Genomic DNA, 25,380 nt, shown 5'->3' with positions numbered 1-25,380 from the left:
CAATAGAAATCCTGTTGTCATAGGCCAAGATCACATCAGTTAGGCTAGCTCATCACATCACTTAGCAGGGTGCTAGTCCCTGCAGCTTCTCTCATGGCAACATACGTGCGATTGGTGTGGCTGCTGGTCATATTTTAGGGTAATTATTCCCCTTTTCCATGTGACCAGAAGTGAACTACTGGCCCTTTTGAAGTTGATGGCAAAGCTCCCATTGACTTCCATGGGGGCCAGGATTTCACCTTCTGTCTTTCAGCCCATGCGTAAATATTTCTGCAGAGTGAACAACCTATATTCACCCAAACACCATGTATACTGCTATCTGAGAATTACATTTAAGTAATGTACATTTGCTTTCAGCTTGCATAGGTCTGCGCTGGATTTAGAACCAAGATTTTAGCCATGCTGTAGTCTGACATCAGGAAAACTTTGATTCAATTGTCACTAGCATTCACTTCATAGGTCATAATGGCTATAAGTCTGCTAAGTGGATGGTATATACACTGCCTATTCAGTGAGCCTAGGACACGACTAATTATTATTTTACATCATTGTAAGGATACCAGGGATGGTATCCTTCAGGAAAACTTGACTAGAGCATCACACGCATTCATAACATGCACCAATATTTTATGTTGCTTTGTCATACACTGTGCCCACAGCAGCTTGTGACAGAAACTATTATTACTCACCTGCAAGTAGGCTCTGAATTTCTCTTCTGGATGGTTACACTCTCCCTCTCTCTTCTCTCCATGGGCTTTCGTAACTCCCTAATACTAAGCAGGTCCAGGGAATAGAATCTGAGGCTGAGTCCATTACTCCCCCCTCACATACTGATAGAATCGCAGCATAGCAGTGTTTGCAACCCCTTTTTTAGTGTCAACTGTCTTAATAGCTTCTGGATCTTTGAGACACAGTGAAGACAGAAGACCTGTATAAGAAAAAATTCAGAGAATTCAAGTTACAGGTAATAAACAGTACTGATAGTATCTTAAATGTACATAACATCCTTTACTGCAAAAATAACAAACATTTTACAAACCATGAACCAAGTTTCGGCTTAATGCATCAATGCCACCATATACTGCAAAAGTAGCCATAAACTGTGAATGGATTCTGGGCAGATGGGTCCTCATGTGCAGATTATTCCTGCCCTGAGAAGGAATAATCTGCTTGAGTGGCAGTATGCATCAGTTTTATTGCCACACCATGGGAAGTTTATACACTGACATATGGACAACACCCTATATCCTAGAACCCTACCACATATGCACTTCCTTACTTCCTGTGGTAGATGACCTACAGAGCAGCCTCTCTGTAAGTTTTGATGGGAGTCCAAAATGGGATGGAAATCTTTACCCTAACCCTCCCTCAAAGTACATGGATTTTCAGGCAGTCAACCTGCCAGAATTTGGTCCTTCGTATACATGAAGGAAACATGACATGATTAAAATGGAGCCACCTTTGGGATGGGGAGAGGGAGCTGAGTGAACATCCAGTGCCCACCAAGACGAACAGATAACAAGTTGAAAGGGAAATTCTTGAGCGAGGACATTAAGGATAAGCCACTGCTTTTACCAAAAATACCTTGGAGTCTTTAATGTCCAGAGATAGCAGGCAAAAACCCAATTAATAAAGTCTTGTTCAAAAGACTTAACGAAGTAAACGTTGTGGTACTCAGTTTATCACCTTGGGAGGATGGAAGACTATGGAACATTCCAATATGGGCTTTCTTTAAATGCAAATATTTCAAATGTGATGCTTAGGCCACTAAGCTAACCACCCAACTAACTGTGGGCTCCATCTACCAAGACGGTCACCACATTGAAGGTTGAAAGACAAAGTAAGGAAACCAGTGTTTGTTTTCACTCCTTTGAGTCCTAATTAGTAAAACTACTCAATCTACATTTTTGTAGTGTTTCCTAGTGCTGGTGTATTTTCATTACTCAAACCATTCACAACTGGGAAAAATGATCTATTCATTAAATTCTCGTCTCTTTATTAATATCCCTAGCCCTTGAACAATTAAAAACTAATATGGAATCTGATTATAACAAAAAAGAAAAAAGGGATCATGAATTAAAAATAACAGACATGAGAAAATTCTCTCTATTTTTCATGTGTGAGAGTGGTAGTGAGGGTGGCTGTGGGAGGGAACTGTGTGGAGTTCTCATGTACAAAAATAATGTAATTTACGTTTGTCTATTAAAATATTGATCATTATTTTAGTTATCCAACTCAATCTAATTGTCTATTCCAGAGATGGTGGACAATTTAATACCTGCTGGGTAAACGTTTAATACAATATTGCAATAGAAAGATTCCCACTGACTTTAACTCAGCTTGAATTAGGCCCTTTATTTAGTGTTGTGGTTTTTTTCTGTTTCTATATGGATACTAAAAAATAGCGATAAAGCTAGCTGTAGTTTTTATTTAGCTTACACTTCTCCTTCCAGGGAATTAAGCTGTTAAGACATCTCTCTACAGTCCAGAGCGGTAATACCAAATTGTAATCTCTAAATTGTTCATGCAAGCTAAAATGATGATAAGGATGACAAAATTATTTGCTTCACAGAATAAACTGATCATGTGGCTCAGTAAGGAATTTTCCCTCCTATATATACACATTGCACAATTAACTAGATGCATTTTGGCAGGCCAGTATGGTTATCTTTCTCAAAAGCATCAGATATTGAGTATTGCTGAATGCTGGACACTAGATTTGGACCAATATTCTAATATGGAACATCAAACCATCAGTTGTTATATTTCAAACTTTATATTGGATTTTGAAGACCACATTATGAGTGACATGCCTCTATATATGCTAGTAAGATTATATCTCATCTGCTGATTCTAAATAGTTATTTTTCAAAGCTTTTGATAATATAAAGTTTTTGTTGTGCATTCTCTGAGTTTAGTCATATAGATGGCCTTTTCCTGCCCTGGAGTTACGTATATTTACAAAATCCTTCTATAGGATCTAGTACCTCCTCATCATTCATGATAGTCTTTCATAACTCTCATTAATCGTAATGGAAATTGTGCATGTTCAGCCAATAGAGAATGTCAGCATTTTGGCCTTTAATCATTTCTTTTTCCTAATCAAAAGTGTAGGTTACATGTATTTTCAACACTGATTTGTTTGTATAGGAAGCATAACCTGCACTTTTGGTAGGCAAAAAATATTTTCTGAGTATTCCATCCTGGAACAAAATGTTGTGGCAATAAAAGTACACTGCACTGAAACTAACAACAAAGCTTACCACTTTATAGGATCAGGCCTTTAGTTTAAAAAAAAAAAAAGTCTTTTACTTTCTCCCTTCTGATATTTCACTAAGTGTTTGATACTAGAGTTAAGGTTTACTGGTTTTAGTTTGATATGAGCTCACTATCAGTATGCACCTTAATGCAGTCCATGTTCCAAATGTTAACCGAATGTCTAGTTGCTAGGTTATTCAGATTTTTAGTTGCTGTGGGCAATTGCTAATATCCCTCCCATTCTCCACCCCTTCCTTAGGGGATTTTATTTCTTCTCAGTGAGCTTAAGGCTTTGTCTACATTAGCACTTCTGTTGGTAAAACTTTTGTCAGTCAGGGGTATGAAAAAACACACCCCTGCCTAAGTTTCACTGACAAAAGCACCAGTGTGCACAGCGCTAAGTCCGCAGGAGACGCTATCCCACCGACATAGCTACCGACGCTTGTTGGGGGTGGTTTAATTGTGCCAGCAGGAGAGCTCTCTCCCGTCGGCATAGAGCGGCTACATGGGAAACCTTACAGCAGCACAGCTGCAGCAGAATAGCTGTGCCGCTGTAAGGTCTGTAGTGTAAACAAAGCCTGACTCTTCTTCACACCAAGTCCTCTTTACACTGCTCTGGCAATGTAAATGGGCCTTAAAGTGGGTGTAAATGTCATGTAATTAACTTTAAATATAATGTACACACACTTTACACAGCCACAGTGGTGTAAAGAGGCCTAAGGGTATGTCTACACCCCAAAGAAAAACCCATGGCACTGAGTATCAGAGCCTGGGTTTCGGCCAAAGCAAGGAACATCTACGCTGCTATTTTTAGCCCCACAGCACAAGCCACAAAAGCCCGAGTTAATTGATCCAGGCTCTGAGACTCGGCACCACAGATTTTTCTTTGCAGTGTAGACATATCCTTAATTTAAATGAAAATCAGGCTCCATGTATTTTTATGTATGTGGTCATGTCCTGGGTAATCAGAGTCAATCAGATTTGCTATCTGAGGCCAATCAATATCCATATACACGACTAATCATGTCTTTTTGCTTCCATGTATTATAATATACATGACATTAGATTAAAAATCACAGTAGAAACTCAAATCTAGTTTGGAAAAAAACCTGATGTGGAATCTGGAGCACTGCTCTGATGCTACTATGTGTTGCAAATTTCATTCTTTTTGAGTTTATGCAGACCTATGATCCATTTCTCTTTTCACTGACATCGATGGCAGCTTCAATGAATGCTTTTTTCATTTTAATTGCTTGTCTATTTACAGATAAAACCATAGCTAAAAATCTACAAAAATTCTAGTTTTGCTCCATCTCCTACTTCTCAAGCGGTATTTTAATTGAACTAAATCGTATTCTGTCAATTGTAATAGTAATTGTAACAATATATTGTAGGAGAGTAAAGAGTTAAAAGCTGGACAAGTGGTCAGGCCTAAGCTACAGGGAACAGGATCAAGGCACAGGCAAACCTTGTTTCTGTTAATTGGTATGAATTCTAGTTAGAGTCTGTTATCTCTCTTCTTCTCCTCCCTTCCTGGCCATCTGCGCAGGGGTTGAGTCTGTCACCACTCCTGCACAAGGCCTTGGTGGGAAGAAAGCATTATTTTCCTTCCCCTCTGGCATGCCTTTACTTCAAAGAATGTTAGTGTAAAATTTATAGGATTTAAGGTGATGTGCCTGACCTCTGTATGGTAATCCTGTAAACAACAAACAGGGGCAGGTATGATTATATTCATTATGTAGTTGTTAATATTCATTTTATAGGTGTCAATGTAACCAAATAAGGGTCTATGGGGAGTTGCTGGAAATGTATACTTTTACATACTGTTATGGATAAAAGGATTGTAAAGTAACCCCTCGTTGCTCACTCGCGGTGCTGAGGTGGAACGAGCAGGCAATAAAGGGTTCTGTCTCCCCAAACCACCCCCGGGACAACCCGTTTGATTATTTTTAACATATATAATGCCGGATTTGCATACCACTTAACATACCTATGAACTAGGGAACAGACAAACAAAAGTTTCTAGCCATTTATGATGACACAGAAGTAGCTCACAGTTAAAGCTGTAGCTGATTTTGACAGACACTCCCTTTTCTTCAGAACAAAATCCAGCTGACTGATATTTCTCATACTTGGTCTTCTGCCAAAGGAATTTTTGGGGTGTAAGTTTGAGGGTTATCAGAAAAGGCATTTGTGAGACATGAGAGTAAGGAAATTTAGAGAATTTTGACTGAAGTGAAGTGATTCTAATTATTTTAGAATGTCGTGTCAAAAATGGATTGGTCAACTCCAAGTTTAGTTTTTTCATTTGTTCTGAGTGATAACTCATATTCTCCTCTGAGCATGTTTTGGGAAAGTAGAGATGGAGTTATCTGACAGGATTGTTTTTTGAATCTTTGACAATCTGTAATTCCCTTACAGAGTCCATGGAAGGTTAGAAGAACCTAAAACCTGCATTACTATACTTTCTACTATGTATTTTTAAAACTTTATTCTTAACCTAGGGTTTCTTGATCTTCAAGACTCTAATGGTATTTTTATTACTTATATTTCTTTATATATGATTGGAATTTAGCCTCCCTGTCTACCACCAAGCACTATTGATAAGGCCTTTATTCTTCACTGCCTGTGCAGTCATTTGTTCTTGTGCAAACTGAGAGCAATGTGGATGCAAAACATTTTACACCTATTGTTCACAGGTGTTAAATGACAACAGAACATGCAAGGCAGTGATGAAATAGGCCCATTGTTTTATAGGCTGGGTACAAACCTGAACATGGGTATACCAACGTAGCATCTATCTATGATACAATGTCTTATAATTATAGAGGCGCTCTTGTCAACTTATATCTATTTGGCAACTCCCACACATGATATCTTTGTTCTTAAATGGAAAATACATTAAACAGACACATATCCAATATACCCTCATGAAGCTCAACATTTCCATTTGATTTATGGTACGCTTACATATACTATACAGCAGCTATACAGTATTAAGAGATGCTTGTTTTTTTAATATGATGCCAGTACCTATTTCATTGCCTATATACTATGTAGCTGCTGCTTCTTTTTATATTGCATGTATATTACATGCTGCTATGTATCTTGCAACCTTCCTAATAAATAATAACAATAATAACAGATTCTTTTAAAGTGAGTTAGAAAATGTGACTCATAAACCAGATATACTAAGCAAAAACTATTTTAAGAGATGCCATTACTAATGTGTCGTTAAACAGCTGGAAAAGCTGTACGAGCACAATAAATGTTTTTAAGCATTTGAATGGACATAATGAAATTAGAAACCTTCAACTGATTTAATTAAGCGGCTGAAATTAATGAGTAAATGTGGTTTGCTTGCAGTGAAGGAGACAGCTGAATACCCAGGATCCAGTATAGGGAAGGAAACAATCAATATCTTCTTCTCTCTGACAGTGGAAATAACATATAAGCTAACAACATTATATTAGATGTACAACTGAATCTGTTTACATTAAATTATCAAGAGAAGGTATTGAGTTTTCATTAAAACTGACAAGAAGTAAATTTTTAAAAGTGCCTAAGTGACTTATGAGCCTACACTGATTTCAGTTAGGGTTGTCCTATTTTTGACTGAAAAGTCTGGTCAAAAAGGGGACCTGAAGTCCGGATACCCGAGTAACTGTCTGCAATTGGCTTCCATTCTGCCACGGGGAGGGCAGGAACTGGGAAGAGCACTCAGGAACTGCCCGGCTCCAGTAGAGAGAGGTGCCAGCACTCAGGGGAGGGATCCTGAAGCACGCCACATTTGAGAAGCAGGGCCAGTGGCTGAGTTTGCCACTCGTGTCGCCTTCTTAGCCTCCTTTGTTCCCTGCCCCTGGGGTGCTGCCCTCCATCCTGCCCCAGTCGCCTCTCCACTTCCAGAGCACAACAATCCCTCCCCCATCCTGTCCCAGTCACCCCACCCCCACCCCTGGAGCACAGCTCTTCCTCCCTCGCCTGCCTCAGTCACTCAGCCCTGGAGTCTGGCTCTCCCTTGAACATCCTGCCCCAGTCACCCCTCCACCCTGAGAGCCCTGCTCAGCTGGGAGGGGAGGGTGGAGAGAGCAGTGAGAAATGGGGAGTGTTTTGGGGGGAAGAAGTGGACAGGGAGCAGGGGAGGTTCTGGCACTTAGTGTCCAGTTTTCACACATTAGAAAGTTGGCCACCCTAATTTCAAATAGGAGCTAAACTAACCTGCTAAGACACTTTTGAAGATCCTACTATGCATCTATGTGCATCTTTAGGCACCTAAATACCTTTGAAAATTGGCTGTAAAGAGGCAATGACTTCAATGAGAGAAGGATCAAGCCTTGAGACAGTGTAAACCTAATCCAAGACCCACTGAAGTCAATGAACTCCTGATCAAGTCCTGAGTGTGTATGTATGCTACATTGTATCCTTTATGCTGCTTGCAAGATTCACACAGTACCATTGCATTTTTTTACTGAGAAGTACTCTTAGGTCTTGTCTACTTTAAGGAAATTCACATCAGTGCAAGTACATCAATATAGTTACACATATATATATAGAATATAGTGCATATCCCCAGTGTGGATGTGCTGCATTAGCACAAAGCAGGACTTATGCTGGTGTAGTTAATCTGGTAACATACCAAAATAAATTGCATCCACATAAACCCTACTGTTTGCCATTTCAGCTATATCATTGACAGAGGAAGACTAGTCCAGCAGTTAGGACACTAGCCTAGGACTTAGGCATTGAACCTGGGACTCCCTGCCTTGCCACAGACTTCCTGTGTTATCTTGGGCAAGTCACTTAGCCTCTCAATGCTTCAGTTCCCTCTGCAAAATGCAAATAATAGCATTTCCCTACCTCAGAGGATAGGATAAATGCACTAAAGATTAGTTCCTGAGGGATAGCCATGTTAATCTGTATACAGCAAAAACAACGGGAGTCCTGTGGCACTTTAAAGACTAACAAATTTAATATTTGCAGACATAAGCTTTCGAGAGACTTCAGCTCTCTTCTTCAGATGCAGTAATACAGAAAATAGGTAACACAGAGGCATCTTATAGATATCCAGGTGCACTGAGAGCAATGGGGGAGGTGGAGTCCGGTACTTAAGACCTAATGACGACCATTGAGTAGGAGGTGAGAATGGGTGAGCAAAGTAATTTACCTTCGGTAGTGAGATAGCCAGATAGTGAGATAGCCACCCCTGTGATGACAGCCCACAGATCATTGTACACCAAATTTTCTTAACATGTTACCAGTATGTCATAAGACTTTTCTGTTTGTTCTCAATGTTCAAGGAAGGGGTAGGGAAATATTTTTAACTGGCTATTTTAAAAAGTGAAAGCTAAGCAATGCATGTTAAAAAATAATTTTGTAAGATACTGAAACTCTGCACTAATTAGAAATGGCAATATAAATACTATTTAATTAAATTTCTTTTTAAAGAAAGATGTCACAGATCACAGTTTCTGGTATTACAGAAACTAATTCAACTATGTCACTGTGCTGCATTTCAGAAGCTTTTTTTTTTAGCTCAAATTAGATTAGCATGTTAGTAGGTCATAATGGAGCTATTGTTCTCATACCATGTACATTCCAGTGCAATTCTACTATTGATAACAACGCAGTCTGTGAAATTCAAGTTGAAATACTGTTATGTGAAATTATCTAATAAAGGAAAGCATAAATACAGCACACATTTTTAAAATGTCAAGTGTTCCTTAATATAAAAATATTCACATTAACTGGTGAATCTACTGTCTTGGGGGTGAGTTTGATAAGCAAAACTTTGGACAGATGTGTATACACCCAGGACCTAGCTTACCACCACTCTCACACCTACCCATCCAAAATAAAGACTTGGGACTCCTGGAAAAAAATATGAGAACATATTGGACTACATTTTAGAGATCTCTGCATCTAGCCTTTAAAATTGTGCAAACAAGTAACTGCACGTGCAGTTTTGGATACACAAGTTTGAGCAAGTTTAAGAATGCTAACAAAAATTCCTGTCTCCACAAGGACCTGAACGCATTGGAACTGGGGCAGGAAGGATTTGGGGATTTCTGCACCTCACCTGGGGGTGTCCTGTGTAGCAGGAGATTTATGGTGGAGTAGAGAGGGGGGCAGTATATCTGTGATTATGTAGGTCCCCCGGCCTCCCCAAAAATGATGATGTAGCAGCTGACAAGTATCCTGCAACAGCAATTGTCATATGACTTCATTGTGTCTGCTGCTAGAATTACAAGGCTGTAATGGAGCGGAGAATTTTACCCTGTAATTTAAACCTGTTAACAATTAAATAGAATTCAGCTCACTCTCTCCCTGCTGTGTTGGGAGCTACAGGTGAAGGAAGTGTGGAGAGGGGCCTAATACCATGTACACATAGGGTTGCCAACTTTCTAATTGCTGAAAACCAAACAGGCCTGCCTCACCTCATCCCCGAGGCCCCGCCCTTGCCCCACCTCTTCCCCTGTCGCTCACTCTCCATCCCTGCCCTTGTCGTTTGCACCCCCATCCCGCAGGACTCACCTGCCACCTGTAGAGCTGGCCTGGGAGGGGGGAACTGACATGGAGCTTGTCTGCCTGCTCGCCCAATAGGGGCACAGCAGGGGTCAGTCCCTGGAGCAAGGGGCTGGGGTGGGGAAATTGGGGCATAGAGGGATGGGAGAGCAATCCTTGGAGGAAGGGGCCGGGGCAGAGAGGGCGTCGGTCTCCGGACCAAGGGATTGGGGTGGGGAAATCAGGGCACATGGAAAGGAGGGGGTCTGTCCTTGGAGCGAGAGGCTGGGAAATCAGGGCACAGCGAAATGGGGGATGGCAGTTACTGATTTTAACCAGTTACTGATCCATGCCTCTTATCCTATGATTGTTTACTTTGCTTATGCGCCTTTAGTGAAGGTCGTTGTCAAAGACTTTCTGAAATTCCAAGTATTATATAAACTGAATCACCTTTGTCCATGTGCTTCTTGACTTCCTCAAAGAGCTCTTGTGTACTTGCATAAGACCCTGAACTCAGGGAGTGTAACATTGCCATCACCAGATGGTGCTAGATGGTCTTTCATTCACCCCTTTAAGAGCCTCAAAAGAAAGTGAATGAAACATGAAATCATCAGGCCGTGTGGGATTGCAACCACTGCATGGAGTGCAGATATCTGCTGCCAAGGAAGACTGTGATAGCAGTGTGGTTTTTCAGTACTCTCACATTGGACACCACTCCATATGTCCATGCTCTAGAGAAAAAAGGAGACAAGTTAATTCCAGACAAATGCATCTTGTATTTCAGCTACATACACGCAGCCAAGGGCTCAGCCTCAGCCTATAGCAGCTGCAATCACTGAGAGAAAGGCACCTGAAAATAACAGTGAGCTTGGAAAAAAGACCAAGGGCAGCTACTTACCAGGTTTAGACCATGCCTTGAAGAGTTTTGGCCACACTGAAAAACCTTCCAGAGATACTCCATGTTCACCCCCCACCCCAGACAGCAGCAGTGCCTACTTTGCAGTCCGGTCTGGGAGTCAATCAGTTCTCTCTGTCAGGCTGGGAGGCTGGAAGAGCAGCAGCTGCTAAGCGGAGCTACTGCTCCACGTTCCAGCAGCAGCTACTGCTCTTCCCATCCGAAAGTGGTGGAAGCCGGTTACTGCAAATAGCCGGACTTTTAGCAACCAGTCACTGGCCATGGCCAGGTTCCCAACATCCGGTCAAAAAATCGGACACCTGGCAACCCTATGCACACATAGCATGGGCAGATAGAAGCTGCTATTCCAGCCCATAAGCCAGATTGCGATCCCAGAAGCACTGTACCCTGGCCCCAGAATGAGTACGGGTGGTAGATTTCACACTCCTCTACCCCCTGTGCATTTTACCTGCATGATGCAGTGTATTCCACCCAGAGGGAGTAGATCTGTTGAGCTAATGAGAGACTCTTTTTTGCACAGTCACTTTTCAGAGAAGAACTTTGATGCATAAGAGGAATCGGTGTATAATTCTTGTTTCTTCTGCCTCACAAAACAGCTAAGACTGAAGATTTGAACTCTGTAAGTGTCCTTGAAAGAGTTCCCATACAGAAAGATAAGAGCTTTAAGCAGCAGCAGCAGCAGGCTTGTTTAACCATGAATAGAACTGTAATTTAAATTTGCAAACTACACCCAATGCATCCTGACAAGGGTGTACCTTGTACTTATACAACTAATACAACAAAAATTGTGTCTACCGCATATTGTTAATGCCAGCAGAGCCCACCAGGCGTTAGGTACTGTCTGCATAGGAGAGGACAGAGTCTGTGTCCCAAAGAGCTCAACTCAGGGTGCACTGAGCCAAGAGTTCAAATGTAAGGCCAAGTTTTGGAGTCCACATCAGTTTCTATTCATTCCTCACTCTGGTAAAATTGCCACTGGAGTTGACTAAAAATGGAGTTAAGAGTTTTGAATTTATCCTATAATCTATATTTGTGAACGGCAAATTGGTGCTACTAAAATCGGAAACTTCACCTGAATTTGTAACAATACTCTTCCCCCCCCCCTCCCCACAAATGAATCTTTTTTTCTTTTAGGGTCAAAAAGTTTCAGTAGCTTTTTTGTGTTTCTGTGCTTCCTGATTTCAGGCATTTACCAACTATTTATTCTGGATAACTATTTATTCAGACTATTACCAACCAGCCTGTTTGCTGTACTCCTACACAAAGATTCAACTTACAGATATTTACATGTTTGTTGTTAAAATAATGGACGGAAGCCATGGCTACCCTCCTCTAAAGTTTATTGTAATCGGCTAACAAACTCTTAACTTGATTATTTCCCCAGTTACTAACTCAGAGCTGAACAGAATGCCTTTGGCAAATAAGTGAAGCTTCCTGGCAAATGCCTTTGGCAAATAAGTGAAGAAAGCCTTCAGCCACTTAAGCTTGCCCAAACTGGGAGCAGAACTATGCTTGCAAGCTCCATTCAAACAGTTGCCAAGCATGATTCTGGCAAAATAGTATTTGACAATCAATTTTGAATAGAGTTGTCGCTAGCTGAGTTACTGTTAGGTGGATTGGGAATATGGACATGTTTATCAACCCAGCTGCCTGGAGTTAGTATACTAAACCTATTCAGCCTTCAATGTGAGTTGCAGGACACTTTTTTATGTAGAATTCTGAATTTGAAGTTCAAAGCCTATCTTTAAGCACCTGGGTTTGAAAATTCTGACCACTTTGGGGTTGTTGGGTTTTTTTTGTGTGGTTTATTTGTTGTTTGGTTGGGGTTTTTTTGCGTGGGGGGAGGTGTTTTTATTTTTGTTAACAAACATACCAGCATGGTTTCTTAACAAGGTTTTAAATAGGGCCAGGAAAAATTTACATAAGGGATATTAACTCTGAGTTTCTTTCAGATTGTGCCATCTGTGTGTGGAGTTCACCACCTCACCCCCGCCCAAAGCAGGGATAGGACTTGATCCTCAAAAACTGTAGATGTCCTGAAACTGGTAGGGAAACATCACAAATTTCAGGGAGTCCACAGAGACCTGGGATGCTTGTAGAAAGGTCCATTTCTTCATTCTGTTTCTGAGGCCTGCTCCTTCAGGAGACTCTGACAGCAGCTGCCCCAGTTTCACCCTGAAGATGTTTCCACAGGGTATGGGTGGGGGGGATGGGACACATAAGATAATGCTGGGGATTTTGACAGGCAGTGATACAGCAGAAAGTGCCCCCCCCCCCCCCCCAGCCTAGCCCAGTGCCAATACCCTGCTCCCTCAAAACCAACACATCTTCGGTGATGTGTCTGTTCCTCAGTTCCCTGTCTAGACATAGTTCTGTATTCCACAAGAGACTTGTACGGTATTCTTATCAGCAAGTTAAAGAAGTATGGGTTGGATGAATGGACTATAAAATGGATAGAGAACTGGCTAGAGCATAGGGCTCAGTGAGTAGTGATCAATGGCTCCATGTCTAGCTGGCAACTGGTCACAAGCGGAGTTCCCCAGGGGTTGGTCCTGGGGCCGGTTTTGTTCAACATCTTTATTAATGATCTGGAGGATGGGGTAGATTGCACCCTCAGGAAGTTTGCGGATGACACTAAGCTGGGGGGAGTGGTAGATACCCTGGAAGGTAGGAATAGGATACAGAGTGACCTAAACAAACTGGAGGATTGGGCCAAAAGAAATCTAATGAGGTTCAACAAAGAAAAGTGCAGAGTCCTCCACTTAGGAAGGAAGAATCCCATGCACAGCTATAGACTGGGGACCGACGAGCTAGGCAGCAGCTCTGCAGAAAAGGACCTGGGGGTAACAGTGGATAAAAAGATGGATATGAGTCAGCAGTGTGCCCTGGTTGTCAAGAAGGCTAATAGCATATTGGGCTGCATTAGGAGGGGCATTGCCAGCAGGTCGCGGGAAGTGATTATTCCCCTCTATTTGGCATTGGTGAGGCCGCATTTAGAATATTGTGTCCAGTTTTGGGCCCCCCACTACAAAAAGGATGTGGACAAGTTGGAGGGAGTCCAGAGGAGGGCAACAAAAATGATTAGGGGGCTGGAGCACAGGACTTATGAGGAGAGGCTGAGGGAACTGGGCTTGTTTAGTCTGCAAAAGAGAAGAATGAGGGGGGATTTGATAGCGGCCTTTAACTACCTGAAAGGGGGTTCCAGGGAGGATGGGGCTAGGCTGTTCTCGGTGGTGGCAGATGACAGAACAAGGAGCAACGGTCTCAAGTTGCAGGGTGGGAGGTCTAGGTTGGACATTAGGAAAAGGTTTTTCAATAGGAGGGTGGTGAAGCACTGGAATGGGTTACCTAGAGAGGTGGTGGAATCTCCATCTTTAGAGGTTTTTAAGCTGAGGCTTGACAAAGCTCTGGCTGGGATGATATAGCTGAGGTTAGTCCTGCTTTGAGCAGGGGGTTGGACTAGATGACCTCCTGAGGTCCCTTCCAACTCTAATATTCTCTGATTCTCTGATTCTAATTCATAATGCTGGTGAGGTATAATATGGTCATGAGCACCACAGAAATGACCCTACACAAGATTAATAACAAATACAAACATCCCAATGGACACTAACTGCCATCCTTACCAGCAGGGAGCCTGAAGACTGAGTAACAGTGCACTACTCTTCACCACTGAAGATGGTCCTTTTAGATCATGCTGTAATATAGTGTGGGGGGAGTATGCCTGTATGTACCTATTCTGTAGTTAAATAGACAAAGTCCGTTGTCAGTGCTGTCAATCTGCCACCCTTTACCATCAATCAATTCACATAAAAATTAAAAAACAAGTCAGATAAGGAGAAATATTATGAAATATCACGACCTATTATTCAATTACAGTAAATCACTACCATCCACAACAAGATGAAGGTAACTAATATCACAGTTGCCTTGTGTTGCCCAGTAGTAATATAAGGGCTGTTGTGTGCATATGCCCCTCTTGCATGACAGCACCGAGAGCACTGGGTACCGGATACCCACCCGCACCATGAGAATAGACCTCAGCCTAGTAAGAAATAGGGAAGCAATTTTTTGTACTAAGTTATGGACATTAGGCAAACAGCACCTTAAAAACTGAAACTTTTGAAATATTCCATAATTGTGTAGGCATAATTCTAATGAATCTTGCAGACTGTCAAAATTCAGCTGTAAGGATTTATTTCAGAAAATAGTTTCAACTAACAATGACAATTTGCTGAGGCTGGCTGGCAATTAAAAAAAGAGCAATCTCAGTGGTTCAGAGTAATATTTTGCTGTAAATTCTGGCATATCAGAAACGTAAAATGTTACTTATTGTACCAGACATTCTCTGTTTGCAGCCTTTATTGTAATTACTGTACTTTATTGTATTTGTCCCTTATTACAATGACATTTAGAAAGCGGTCTGGTCCCAGGCCAATGCCACGCATTCCAGCTAGGAAGGCACTGGCCTCTCACCACATGAGAACACATTCCACAGTTACAGTAATTACTGTAATCACAGTAATGTCTATATTATGAAAATGTCATTAATAAAAGTAAAAGTACAAATTACAGTTGCATTTCTTGCTGTAATGAAAAATAAGATGAGAAACTTACATAAATATTGTACTTTTATAGTTTCTAACAGTTACAGGACAAGAAGTATTGGTATTTTCTCTGAAATAATTGATATTCTTCCTTAGGACATTATTATTCCACAAGTGGTCTTTGTATACAGTGCCCAAATTAAATATTAATTTGCTACATCTCTAATATCTTGCTCGATATAATCCATTTTATTATATAAAGCAGCATTTCAGACACCTATGGGTGAAATAATGTTACAATTTTTAATGTATCTCATCGTAATGAAAGGATATTGAGTATTTTTGGCAACTCTCACCCCCTGACTTCTATTAGTGTTATTAGATAAGTTTATAAAATCATAGATAGATGGAAAAGGCCACATAGGTCATCTATTCTGACCAACTGCACTTTGCAAGAAGTACATTATTCTCATTGACATCATATCTAACATATCTGCAATGAGGGTTACTCAGTTGTCTGTTTCACTGCCCAATTGCTCTGATTGTTAAGAAACCTTTCCTAATGACTATTATTTTCCTTCTTTAGCTACAGGCCATTGCACCTTGTCCTTCCATCATCCAAAAGTGTGAATAATTCCCTTCCTTCATTTATACCATTACCTTGAAAGTATTTATAGTCTGTGATCATAAATCCTCTGTGTCTTCTCTTTAATAGTGTTACTTTTGTTTCTCTTCATACCATATCTCTTCATCTTCACTACCTGTTACCAGTTTTGTATCATCTCTAGTCTTTTTATACCATCCCGAAACTGTGAAGCCCAGAACTGTGTCCAGTATTCCATGTGTGGCTGCATCAGGGCTATACAAAGCAGAATTATTACCTCCATAGTTTTATATTATTATCCAGGTGGATAAAAATCAATAGTTTTCAAAAAAATCAGTTTCTTAAATTGGATTTTTTATTTAAATTAAATATACTTTTCTTTTTAAAAATAAATCTATTTAAAATTAAATTGAAATTAGGACAAACTTTTTTAAGGCCTAAATTTACTACAATCTATTAAAATATTTGAAATTAAATAAAAAAAACATTAAGCAATGCATGATTGCTGCCAAAATTTTAAAGAAATTCAAATCACTGAACTGGTGGAAGCCACTGACTAAGCAGCTGAAACCTGAGCTGTTGAAGTACTAATCCAACTTTTGACTACAAATGCTTTTTCGGAAGATAAGAGAATTTTCTTTGTTTCAGTTTATTCAGCTAGTTCCATGACTAGTTCATTCAAAGTTAAGAAACTGACTGGTAGTTGGAAAAAAGAGAAAGGTTGGTTTTCCTCTTCTAATCTCTTAATAAAACAAAGTAAGAGAGGAGGAGATCTACTAGTTCTAAATCTTGAATGATATGGAGACCAGAAACATTAGTTTAATTCTATAATTACAGATTATTATTATTTATTTATATTATCATAGCACCTAGGAGCTTGGGTCATGGACAGTATATAATACTTTTTTTTTTAGTAATCAGTTTTCAATGCAAAACGTTTTTTAATAAACATTTAAGGTCCTTTTATTTAATGAAAATAATAAATGTTGGGTTTTTTGCATTTTTAATTGAATTTCAGTTTCCATCTAAACAGAGTTCCATACAAATCATGAGTAAAAAAATTAATCTAGTAGATCAGAAATGCATTATTCACCATTTTCTACCATAACAAAACCTAAAAATTAAGAATCCAAATAAATATAAGTAAAGCTTAAAGAAATATGTACAGATATAGTATCAGCATTTAGTGTAAAGCCTATATTTAGTTACAAATCAACATGTTTTAATGGTTATCGACCAATGAGAATCAACTTTTCTTTAGGAAAATAGCTTAAAAGTACAAATACAAAACAAGATTAAAATTGATTATTTAAATTAAGCATTCCTGCTTGCTGATTTAAATCCTGATTAAAATCAGTGATTTTAAATCATCAATGCACCCTGATTATAACTTGGCCAAATTTGGGTGTATTTTTATGGGAACATTCCAACACCAAAGCAATCTGCAGGCAGATTTCAAGACTCTGTTCCAAAGTGTGAAGCACTAGAATGTAATGTAATATTACATCCTGGTGCATACTTCTCTGAAAGATGCAAATTCAACTTGAATAAATAAATTTTAAAAAATGAAAATATTAGGAATGTCATGGCCGTAAGTGGTTGAGTAATAAACTGATTTGCCTATTCCCTGGAAGATGCATAATTAATATGAATTTTTTAAAGAAAAACATTAGGAATGACATGGTTAGAACTGGCTGAATAACACAAACAAAGATTTGCAATTATTTTCATGAATAAACATGCTGAGTTTGCTCTGCTGTGATCTATGGGGTATTGGTAGTCATTAATGACTGCTGACTTATTCATAAAAATGTTTGCCAATCCCAAAAGCTTCACAACATTTTAGCATCAACAATTATGTGTCCAACATCTAATACTCAAACTTATTCCTAAACCTCTATTTGTATTCTCCTGTTTGAGTCAGTCATTCAATCACTGAGCCAGAATAACAACATGTGACTAAGGGTATGTTTACAAAGGGTATGTCTGTGCCAGCCAACTAAGGCTCACATGGCTGTTTCTTTGCTGTGTAGACTTCCCAACTTGGGCTAGAGCCCAGGCTTTAGAACCCCGCAAGGTGGGATGGTTCCAGAGCTCAGGCTCCAGCATGAGCCCCGAAGTCTGCACTGCAACATAACAGCCCCGCAGCCTAAGCCCCGTGAGGCCAAAGGCAGCTGTGGATGTCTAGTTGCTGTGTCGATGAATCCTTATATGACCAATCCCACACCACCCATAACAAATACATTCCCAAGCAAAAGAGACAATTAATAATTTGCAAACGACCCATAGCATGAAATTTGTGTGTGTAATGTTAGGATTGGTTTGAGAATTATTTATGAAAATATAAAGGTCAAAATGTGTCAAATAACTGATTTTTAATTAGACCAAATCTAATTACAAGCTACATACTTTCTATCCAGATTATTTATACAGCACCCATCAAAGAAAGTATTTGAGCACTTGAAAGTCATTAATAAATATATCCTCACAAAGAGCCCTATGAAGTAGGGAAATATTATTACCCTGACTGGCCAGGGAACTGAAGCATAGAAAAATTAAGTGACTTGCCCAAGAATGTGCAGAAAGTCTTTGGCAGAGCCATGAATTGAACCTAGATCTCCTGAACCCTTGTCTAGTATCTGAACTGTAAGACCATCCTTCTCCCCTACAAGGCCATCCTTTCATATGAAGACATAGTACTTGTCTGTTTAGAACGCAAACTGTTGTAATTGCATGTATATTTGTAGAACTTACAGCATTACTCTTAATGCACAAATTAGATTTATCTGTTGGCCTCAAGGTGCTGTATAAGCAGTTAAACAAGTAACATTAACAAGTGCCACAACAAGATGCTCTTCTCCATGAAAACTGAGAGAGAAAAAGATTACAGCACTTTAAGAACATAATTATATTTATATCTACAGCATATATGTATAGCTCAACACACCCCAAACCTTACACAAGCTTCTTTTATACACCAGGAAAATGAAATGTTGGAGATATATGATTTGTTTAAATAAATAGCTGTTTTTTATATTATGTACTTGAAAACAGACAAAGGAATTGAATTTTATTAGGTTATTTTATCCTACCCAGAAGAATCCCTTTGTAAGCAAAGCATAATAGCACTTCAATAGAACACCCATAAAAAAGAGTAACTCCCAAATATATTCAGACAGCACTGATCAATTTTAATGTAATTTAAAAGTTAAAAAAGTGCTGTTCAACTGCATTACCTAGGTCTGTAAATCTGCCTACTATTTCTTTCAAAACATCACCTGCACTTGATGATTCCTCTGCCAATCTCTTGTACAGTAGGCCTTCATTTACTTTCATTGAACAAAATACTGAAAAAGAATGTGCAGCCCAAGTAAACTGGACACGAGCTAATGAAAATGGCAGACATGTCCTGGAACTCAGAGATGGAATACTCATCTCAAATATGCAGTAAGCAACATGTGGGCAAGCCACAGTCACTATTGCAGATGGTGTGGGACACAGCAAGCACAATCCACTGTTCCTTAGTATGGCAGGTTGGCCCATTGCATCTATACTGTGCACAACCCCATCTGACCACATTCCACCACTCTCTGGTTCCATGCATGGACCCACCAAAAACCTCTGTACTCTGGAACATACAGAAGAAAGAGGCACAGTCCTCCTGTTTTGGTTCTCTGCTGCTTAACCGTCCTTCACAATAGAAACATGACTTTCCACTGAATTTGTGGCCTTACATGGACACAGAAGGCTATTCAAAATGTTCTGCATCTTAACTAATGTAACTTATTATGTTTCCCATACTACTCTCTACACCTGAATCTATCCATGTTGCAACTCATCTGCCCACCCATTCATATGAACTGGAACATATCACTCTCTTCACATAAATCTTTAGTGGCTCTCTGTCCACTTCAGCATGCAACATCAGATCTTTCTCCTGATCTATAAGGAACTTTATGGACTCTTCCTAACTCCTCAATCACATTTCTCTCTGTTCTCCAACATGCTCCCTATGTTCTACTATCAAAGTAGCCTAGTCTTTGACCTTTTAACATTTTTAATTAATACTTTTTCAACAACAACAAAATAAGTCTTACATTATTGCAGGGGAATAAAATACATTATAATACACACAATTTTGGGTACTTGGTCTCAGATTTTCCAAAACGCATGCATGCACTTTTCTATAGTCCTAATCTGCACATAGACAGTCATGAACTTCTGAAAATTTCAGAGAAAGTACCTTCTTTCCCACTGGGCCTGGTCAGTCTCTCTCTCTCTCACACACACACACACACACACACACATTCCATCAACTTGAACGTTTAAAAAAAAAATTAAAAATACTTTCAGGTCCTACACTTTCCCGAGTCCCTCTTCCGATTACTGTGGTTTCTTCACATCTTCCTGGGTTGCTTTTAAAAAACATTTTGCTCTCTCCTATCACTGCTTGAGAGAACCACACAAATAGTGGAAACTGACTAAGTAACTGACTAGACATAGGAAACCATGACTATCTGATTTATGCACAAAAGGTGAAATCCTGGCCACACTGAAGTCAATGACAAAATTCCTATTGAATTCAGTGGGGCTAAAATGTCAGCCAAAGTGTTGTCAAATGTGCAAAGCATACCAAAAAAGAGAAAATGTTCTCCAATCTCTTTCAGATATAGTAACAATCAATGGTTTTTGTAACAATAATAGGTAAAGAAAATTCAGAGAAAAGTTTGATTTAAGTTGATGGGGTCCCTTGCCTCAACTTCTCCATGTGTAAAATGAAGCTGATAACAGCTAGTCCACAGAGGTTTTGTGAGGCTTAATTAATGGTTTGTAAAGTACTTTGAGAACCTTACATTAAAGGGGCTGTATGCATGTAAGGCATGATTAGTATATTAGAAGATGTCTAGAAAGCAAATGAGGGCTGTATGAGTGTGTGAATCATGCTACATGCATCAACAAATACAGAAACTTCCAAACAATCTGAAAGGGGAAGCTTTTGAATTAAGTCATATGTTTTTCAGAGCAAAAAGTCTAGGGGGCAAATTCATTCCTCAGATACACATATACACGCCACTGACTTCAGTAGTTGTTGCACACCTACGTAATTATTCTAAAGAGACAAATTCTGTTCTGACTCGTGCGCTGTGCAACTCCACTGAATGTCAATGGCATTTCACTGGGTTAAGTCAGAGCAGAATATGGTCCTAAATCTTCAGTGCACAAGCATCTGAATCCACCTCTTTCATCTATTGTGTCAATTTAGCCATACACTGATCTGTGAAATAGTTAATAGCAGCCACGGGTCCAAATGAACATTTATTGCAGCCATGGGGACCCCTCAGTTTTGCAGGTGACAATAAGGCACAGGGCTAGCCTGTGCTGTGCAGTTTTTTTCTTCAGAGCCACAAAGGCGTTTCTTTTCTTTACTAGATTAGTTGCATACTATGGATATATCCTTGCCTTCCTTCCTTGACACCTTAGTTCACCCAAGATCCTGGAGGCTTTCAAAATCCTACTTCTTGTGTTAAGCGCAGAATGTATAATGAGAATTATCCTCACAGTAGGCTGTCAGTGGTACAAGAGAGGCAAAAATCTTACTGATTCTAGAAGAAAAACCTCAGGGGGAGTTAATCCCAGTGCTGCAGGCACCCATTTGGGAAAAGGATGCTATAGGATCTTTCAAGCCAAAAGAAGCCAGGAATACCAACCCTACTCAGATTTCTTGTGCATTGTTTGTACTCCAAAAGATCCAGCCTGTTCTTTACTTCTTTATTTTCTTTCATAACTTCAGTAAATACTAAATCAAGCCTCTAATTTTGAGACTTTATCCTCCAAAACTGAAATCCTAAGAGTAACAGTCTCAAGATTTTGTTCAGGTAAATTGTTAAAAACCTCATTGTCAGGTAGAGGATATGTGAAAGCCCACGATCCACTACAAATCCCGATGGCAAAGTTAATGCTGAGGCTATGTCCCTGGTGATGCCATTTGTTCTTCCCTGCATCTCTTTCCAAGACAGGGGCTCTGGTTGACATTTTCATCTTTCTTCTTGGCATCTCTTCCAGCTTATCCAATAGAATTTCACTAAACATTCCAGAAGAAAACCCAAACATCCACTGAAAACATGTTTAAAACAGGACTTCCCTTGGAGAGTTTCACTAATAATAAAAATAAGTAAGACATAATTATAACCCTAATTATTATTTCATATTACTTTACACTATATACTTTACATTATATACCACTTCAGATTTTAAAGCACTATGCACAGATAAACTAATTAATCATCACAATACACATATGAGGAAGGTAAGTATTTTCTGACCCAATTTACAAATGAGGAATCTAAAACAGAGAGAGTCAAATTCATACCTGGTGTAACTACACTCATATTGTGACCTATACAAATTCTGCAGAAGGTGTCAGTGGTAGAACCAGGATTAGAATTCATTTCCCCAGGTCTCTAATCTTGTGATCTCTCAGAAGCCAATCAAGCCCAAATGCTACAAGAAACTGCAGCTCAGCACTCCATACATTCTGCGTATTTTATGGTTTACATATAACATTAATATTTTAATGCAGAAGATAGTTGGCTCAGATCATAACCCCTAGTTCCCCATGCACAGAGGACCCTTAGCTTGTGGATCTCCCCACTTCCACATGGAATGGGGCCACCAGAGACCAGAACTGGTGCAAAGGCACAAGACACCCATGCAGATTGCCCTGGACTCCCATGGACCTCCAAGAATCCCAGTTTTGGGGGCAGGCCATACAATCTTTTTTTGTAAAGGGCAAACCCTGACAGGATGATGTTTGGGTGATAGAGGGGTCTCCATCAGGGTGTCCTCATGAAGATGATCTCTCTCTGAGAGCCTTTCCTGTGGGTATCAACACAGGAGGGGATGATCTAGACTATTTTCTGTAATTAATTCTTTCCTGTGTTTTAGTCTAGGTGAATTACTGTTTGTTTGCTTGCTTGCTTGTTTGTTTAAACTAAAGATACATTTTGGACTCTAAGGCTGCTTAAATTAATACATGTGAGCAGGCCCTTTGGCTTCAATGGGATTGCTCACATAAATTAAGTTACGCACGTTCTTGAGTCTTTGCAGGATCAGGGTCTAATATTGTGTCACATCATTGAGTGTATAGTATTGTTGAAGTAAAATGCTTAGGCCTTAAACTTTGATCAAGAAAAGCATGTCTTATGGGTAAAGTGAGGGGATAAAACAGAGAGTGAGACAGTGCAGAAAAAAAGAATGTAAACAGTGCTGAAAAATATCAACTGCCTTAGCTGAAAATGCTTGTATTGCAGTTTGCTTATGTCTGTAACCTTGACTAATGATAAGAAGAATGAATGCTGTAATTCTAACACTGTTATAAATATATGTTAAAATCTGCCTGAGGGCAGAGACCCTTTACTGACCAGAGACAACCCTGTCAGTGGCTCTCCCCTTGCATATGCTTGTGTTTTTAAAATAATAAAAAAGTCTCAGATCTCAACTAAAACGCAGAGTGAAGCTTTGTTTCTTCCACTATATATAAACTGTGTCTAGAAAGAGAATAAAATATTTACGTGGTTGTTCAATTTTAACACAGCAGATCATACACCATCATGCAGCTAACCCAAGAAAATACTGCACACTCAAAATCTACAAGGAGCGGCAGTGTTTTTACTATAGCCACTTAAATTGTCTGCAACTAATCAGCCCTCCTGAAAACCCAAATCCCCCTCTTATATGAAGTTGTGTGAATTTGCCAGTACAGTCTTATGAAAACCCTCAATAAAATATGTATTTATCTAAGATTGCTCTGTAGCATCTGTTAATGCAGCATATGGGCTGTGTTGGGAGCACAGAACCCTAAATAAGGCATAAAATGACATGGGTGTTGGGAAGTGGACAATGTGCGTTCATTCCTCACACACACATGGGTATTAGAGATGTGATCCCTAGATTCATTCCAGATATATGAAATTAAACATTGCCTCTTATAGCAAGTACCCAGCCCAGTGACTATCTGCCCATTTGCGGCCTGGAGATAAGCTCATTACATCAATTGAAAGAACAGGGTCCATTCCAATGTGGTAGTACAGTATCTTTCATGGGAAACATGCAAGATGGCACAAGTTGATAAGATCCAAGAAGAGCATCACTCTGAAAACAGTGCACAGGGAAATGGTACAAAATCCAGGAAGTCTAGAAACTAAAAGATGTTCTTTCATCAATGGACTCATAGGCACATCTCTAAAAACATGTATTTTTTAAATGTAGGCTAAGAAAGGTTTAGCATGGCATTTAATGTCAAAAGACTGAAATAGCAACCACCTCCTTCCATTGTTTTTAGGGTGCAGCAGCTTGAGGAGCTTTCTGCCTACACCAAAGTATTAATAGCCTGGTATGTATTATTAACATAAAATAACAGATCTACTAAAATAAGTGGATGAGAAAACAGAGAAGCACTAACACTTAATTATAAATCCTAAAAGTACCATAAAAATATATTTTATAAGACTCTATCTTTTCTTTCCTTTCTTTTACAAAGACTTATTTGAATGTTGGAAAGTCTACAAAAGAAGAATAAAACTACCAATTCTCCCCCTTAAATAAAAGGTTAAGATTTTAATTCTAGGACTTCAACATATAATTTTGTATAATTAGCAATTAACTATAATCCTTGATGAGAAAATGCAGAAGTAGCTATTTTCTTTCTTAATAGTGGGAATGTGTTATTTTAAGTTAGATTCTATTACAGAAGAAACCCACATGTATGCATACAGGGATGCATGAATAGAAGTCTAAAAGACATTTATTTTGAGAAACCCCTTTGCAAAGTGAATTTCAATATGCAATGTTATTAATATGCAAACTAGAATGGTGGATGATAGGATGCAAAAGCAGTAATTTTCCTCTGTAATATGTTATTTTGGGTGGTTTTCTGTGGCAGAGGATAAACCACATGCATGCAAATAAAAACATTCAAGGGATTTGTATTTTCAGAAAAATCTGTTTTCACTAGAGTTTATATGCATGCGTTTAAATATACAAACTAGCAACCTCGCTGAGCGGTCTCTAATGATGCTTTTTTAAGATAATAACATAATAATCATTCACAGTCATAACTCTAAATCATTCTGTCACGGGGCAAGGCGCAGGCATGCACCAAAACAATCAAAGGGGCATAAATTCCACACCCGTCACTTTCCATAAAGTCTATTTTAATGGGCAGAAGAACAGGTGTCCCTGCCGCCCAATACCTTTCCCCGCCCCCCAGGAGCCCCCTTTGGGGAAGTCACTACTCACTGCAGCAGCAGGAGCAGCAGCAGCCACTCACGCACAGGTGATGCCAAGCGCCCTGCACTCAGCCGCTCGCAGCAGCTTCACCTGTGCGGCCGATCCGATCCAATCCGTGCCGTGCCATTGCCTTGCCCAGCCGCGCCCGGCGGGCGGGCTGGATCGCGCACAGCTGCGGCGGGCAGGTTGCGTGGATCAGGAAATTAGGGCAGGCGGCGGGGATTGGAGGCGCTCGGGAGCCAACCAGCGGCCGCCGGGGCCCCCGT

The 25,380-nt window shown here is 39.7% G+C and overlaps 1 long non-coding RNA gene across 2 annotated transcripts in view; it reads right to left on the bottom strand.

The window, feature by feature from the left end:
• The window catches only part of LOC137166992 (uncharacterized), a 39,258-nt gene extending 13,897 nt beyond the window's left edge, over positions 1-25,361 (bottom strand). Inside the window, exons 1-2 of one of the 2 annotated variants that reach the window (XR_010923910.1) lie at positions 25,124-25,361; positions 690-928 (exon numbers count right to left, since the gene is read on the bottom strand). This is a non-coding gene — a long non-coding RNA (uncharacterized lncRNA). Of the gene's footprint in view, positions 1-689; positions 929-10,209; positions 10,475-25,123 lie in introns of those variants that run through there. The other variant, XR_010923911.1, reaches the window with a different exon arrangement.
• Positions 25,362-25,380: the final 19 nt, after the last annotated feature.

This window comes from Emydura macquarii, unplaced genomic scaffold (assembly GCF_026122565.2).
Source record: "Emydura macquarii macquarii isolate MOO-44397 ecotype Brisbane River unplaced genomic scaffold, CSIRO-AGI_Emac_v2 contig_2897, whole genome shotgun sequence".
NCBI lineage: Eukaryota > Metazoa > Chordata > Testudines > Chelidae > Emydura > Emydura macquarii.
Note: the sequence above shows the minus strand (reverse complement) of the source record. Positions and strands in the feature narration are given on the sequence as shown.